We start from the raw sequence: 4835 nt of genomic DNA on the forward strand, positions 1-4835 counted from the left end.
AAAAAGTATAATATTGTGGCCAGCTAGGTACACAAATGTGGGATTTCATGTCCTGACAGATTCACTAAGCATTCCATCCAGTCTCCCATAAGGGACCTTTGGCAGGAATTAAAGCCTTTTAAGAGAGACCCTGAGAACCTTCCTCAAAATATTAATTCAAGTATCATAAATCTACACCATCATTTGTCTTCTAGAACACGTCATCCCAACATAAGTTCTAGAATTGTTGTGCCTTCAACATGCTGAGTACAGTTTTGAGAATCAGTCACTTTCAATGCTTCCCTCTTGGCCAACTTTAGGAAAGTTTCTGGCCCTTCTTTTTGGTGCATGGCTGTATTTTGAGTGCTAAGCATATTGTCATAACCTTTGCTTGGTCTGTTCTTAGTGGAAAAAACAAGACTTAACTCTATAGAAAAGGGAGAGCATTAAAAAAATCAGTTTTCAAAAATCATCCTGATGCTCAATTTAGTTCAACAATTGTTGGGGTGGCTACAATAATTTCAGGCCGGGTGCGGTGGCTCACACCTGTAATCTCAGCACTTTGGAAGGCGGGTGGATCACTTGAGGTCAGGAGTTTGAGACCAGCCTGGCCAACATGGTGAAACCCTGACTCTACTAAAATTATAAAAATTAGGCCGGGCACGGTGGCTCAAGCCTGTAATCCCAGCACTTTGGGAGGGTGATGCGGGTGGATCACCTGAGGTCAGGAGTTTGAGACCAGCCTAGCCAACATGGTGAAAAACCCCGTCTTTACTAAAATGACAAAAATTAGCCAGGCGTGGTGGCATGCACCTGTAATCCCAGTTACTCGGGAGGCTGAGGCAGGAGAACTGCTTAAACCTGGGAGATAGAGGTTACAGTGAGCTGAGATCACGCCACTGCACTCCAGCATGGGTGACAGAGCAAGACTCTGTCTCAAACAAACAAATAAATAGATACATAAAATAACAAAAATTAGCTGGGTATGGTGGCACACGCCTATAATCCTAGCTAATCAGGAGGCTGAGGCAGGAGGATCACTTGAGCCTGGGAGGCAGAAGTTGCAGTGAGCCAAGATTGTGCCACTGTACTCCAGCCTGGGTGACGGGGTTAGACTCCATCTCAAAAGAAAAAAAAAGAAAAAAGAAAATTTCAGATAGCCAGTGAAGACTCATGGTTTGAGCCTGATCTGATGGTTAGGACTCACCTAAACGTGGGCACCCCAGGTTGCTTGCTCTTTTCTGGTGATGGCACTCTCTTACGGAGTTCACCTGCCTTTAGGCTCAAGGACTTCAAATAAATACTGGAGAACTGGTCTAGAGCTCAAGAGTGATTTATTCTCCCCATACCAAGGACATTTTACTACATATAATTATGCCTCCCCTCTTCTTCTTCCTTCTTCTTTTTAACTCTAAAATTCTCTTCATTATCTATTTCAAATTGATTTTAGTTCAGTCAATCTAGTTCCCCTTGTTGAAACATTCCAGTCATTTCAAGCCTTTCAGACATCTTTGGTTCTGTTACTTCACTGTCCATTTTTGTTTCCTCCTTTTCTTTTTAAAGCTTGACTTTACTGATGGAAGAAGGACATTTGCTTGTTTTTCAGTGTGATGTGAATTGCCATCATGGCAAAGGAGGCCAACCATGTTATAGCTCCTGTCACTGTGTAGGCAAGACCTAAGAAAAGGCTATTACCCCCACACCATGTCAGGGTGGAGAGAACAACTGATTTTTCTCCTTGGAACCTGGTCACTGGGAAGTCTAAGAAGACCTGTTAAGGATCTGTCGCAACACTTCACATTTGTAGTATTGCGTATACTGAATATATTAGGTTGACGTATATAAAATTGCGCTTTTTTGTTGGTAAAAAATGGTGAAATATTTAATCTCATATGGTGCAACTTAATCTTTACCAAGCACTGCCCTGTATCTTGCTGGAATGAAAATGAAAACAAGCCTTCCCTCTACATAGTTGTAAGCTACAAAAGAGATTCTGACACAGATCCGAATGACTTACAGACAACTGAATAATGAACAAATATATTTAATTTCCTTTGGCAAACCCAAGGAAATTAAAAGAATACAAACGTAAATTTTTAAATATGAATCAGGAGACCCAGGCAGGCTATAGTCCTTTAATAGGCTAAGGTTTGAATTCCTACCTCAGGGAAAATTCTTTAAGGGGAGTGAAGAACAAACAAACAAACAAAAAGATCACAAAACATTTTTGGTGGTCGAACTAAAGGTGGTACATTCATTTGGGTTTTGGCAAGGCCAGTATCCCCATGCTGGGGAGAAAGTGTTTGAAGTGGGTTTGCTATCGTTAGCATTCTAATGATGTCATTTTGATTATACATGTGGCCTGAGGTTTTAAAACATCTGGTGCCTTTTGTAAACCAAACTAATAAACAAAGAAAGGCTTCTCATAGCAACGGCACAGGACAGAGGCATTTCCCAGCAAAGCTATTAAAGGGCCTCAAATCACTTGGCAACGTGCTATTTAAAGGCACAAGGAAAATTAGTAGGGAACTAGTTCTGTCTCTCCTTTTCCGTCAGAATTCCTCCTTGTCACCAGGTTCTTGGGTGCCACCTCAACCCATCTGCCTGTTTTCTCCCTCCCTCAGTTCTCTATGAGAGGGTCTTCTCCTCATACACAGAACATCTTTTTTCCCCTTAGAAGTGGTAGGCACTTTCTTAGTCTGGTTGGATGATACTCACACCAGAGCTCTACCCAGGTAGTGCAGGTATAGTCCTGAAGCTTAGCATTGAAGTTCTACGTACACAGATTTTCATTTGAGAGGGATTAACATGAAGACATGACTGTGAATGTAGTCACCCAGGGAGAGCATGTCCAGAGAGGAGAAACAGAATGTCTCTGTTATTGGGAACATGCCCCTCCCTCATCCTCCCAACCCCAAAGTCATCCTAACACATTGTGTATCTCAGTGCATGAAGTTTTTTCCTGCTCCTTGAATGCACCCATAACTGCTTTAATGGTAAGGCAGCCCCAAAATTGACAGAATCAGAAGGCCTAACTTGAGAGACTAGTTTTAAGCAACTTTCAACCTCTGCTTAAATTTTTTTGAAGGAGGCCGGGCGCGGTGGCTCACGCCTGTAATCCCAGCATTTTGGGAGGTCGAGGCGGGTGGATCACAAGGTTGGGAGATCGAGACCACCCTGGCTAACACGGTGAAACCCCGTCTTTACTAAAAATACAAAAAAAATTAGCCGGTCGTGGTGGCGGCGCCTGTAGTCCCAGCTACTCAGGAGGAGGCAGGAAGGATGGTGTGAACCCGGGAAGCGGACCTTGCAGTGAGCCGAGATCTCGCCACTGCACTCCAGCCTGGGCCATAGGCGAGACTCCATCTCAAAAAAATAAATAAATAAAATAATAATAATAATAATTTTGAGGGAGAGAGGAGTTTGCTGAAATTCTTATTCAAAGAGTTTACTCTTTGATCTGTACCTATAATGCTCCACGAGAGGCAATTTGTGGCTTTCATTTTCATTTTCACAGAATTAGACACCCTGCTAAAGGAACTAACTGAAGGCATAGCTCCACCTGGTCAGTAAACAAAAGAAGACAAAAAGTTGAGAGGCAGAGATGGCATCTCATCAGTGGGGGCCTTTCTGACTGAGAAATGCGCCCACTTCCCTGTCCGGATGGAGATGTCCACACACCTGTTCTAGGATGGAAAGGAATAAAAGTTGGAGCAGGGAACTGGAGCACATGCTGTCATTCCCTTCTCCCCAAGAATTTCTTATTCAGCCTCCCTGAAAGGTAAAGAAACCAAGGAGGTGGACAATTTTGTGTTAAAATTGACCCATTAGGGGTCCCATTGAACAACGAGCCAGGAGCCTGGGAAGGATGAACACAGCGGTGCTAACTGGGCTGCAATTTCAAAGTCATGTAAAAGCCCTGGAATGATTCCGCCTCCAGAGAATGCTACCTCAGGGAGAATCAGGAGGAGACTTTAAAATTCAATCTAAAGAACAGAGTTAGTGTAAATTGCATTTAAATATATAATTTCTTAAAGGTAGTGTTTGGTGCCATGCTAAAGTTAAGTTCTGTTTGTTCTCAAATCAAGAGCTACATTTGTATTTTTACATTAAGTGAAAAAATTCAGACTCATATTTAAGCATGTGTCAGCTTGGGCAGCAAGGGAGACACCATCTCTTAAAAAAAAAAAAAAAGAGAGAGAGAGAGAGAGAATTAGCTGGGCACGGTGGTGAGTGCCTGTAGTCCAAGCTACTTGAGAGACTGAGGTGGGAAGATCACTCGAAGCCAGGAGGTCAATACTGCAATGAGATGTGACTGCACCACTGTACTCTGGCCTGGGCAACAGAGCAAGACCCTGTCTCAAAAGTAAATATGTAAATAAAAGTAAAAATAAGCATATGTCTCCTAAGTTGGACCATATATCCCTAATCGTTAGGGCACCATCTCCCACATGCTGGCTTTGTGCCTAAGGGAGGGAGGAACATGGCATCTTCAGTGTAGAGCCTGTCGCACACTTCACGTGGATTTGGATGAACTGGACCTGTCCCTTGAGTCCAGAGCTCCTGTGGTCTGTGATACTTTTCCCTAGAATAAAAGGTTCTGTAGGCTCAGTTTTAGTAATTTTTAGTCTATATTTACTTATCAAACTCCTATTTTCATAGTCTTCCATCTCCTCCCATCCTATCTGGCATGCTTCTCACAGTTTTTTTTAACAGATCTCTAGGCCTGGTATTATTTAATCTTTCTTTCTTTCTTTTTTTTTTTGAGACAGTCTCAGTCTGTCACCCAGGCTGGACTGCAATGGTGCGACCTCAGCTCACTGCAACCTCCACCTCCCAGGTTCTCTGGGAAGAGG

At 42.9% G+C, this 4835-nt stretch overlaps 1 long non-coding RNA gene across 2 annotated transcripts in view; it reads left to right on the forward strand.

Moving 5' to 3' along the window:
* LOC135969479 (uncharacterized) overlaps positions 1–4835 on the forward strand; it is a 121169-nt gene that overhangs the window by 48905 nt on the left and 67429 nt on the right. The window lies entirely within an intron of this gene.

Source organism: Macaca fascicularis, chromosome 2 (assembly GCF_037993035.2).
Source record: "Macaca fascicularis isolate 582-1 chromosome 2, T2T-MFA8v1.1".
NCBI lineage: Eukaryota > Metazoa > Chordata > Mammalia > Primates > Cercopithecidae > Macaca > Macaca fascicularis.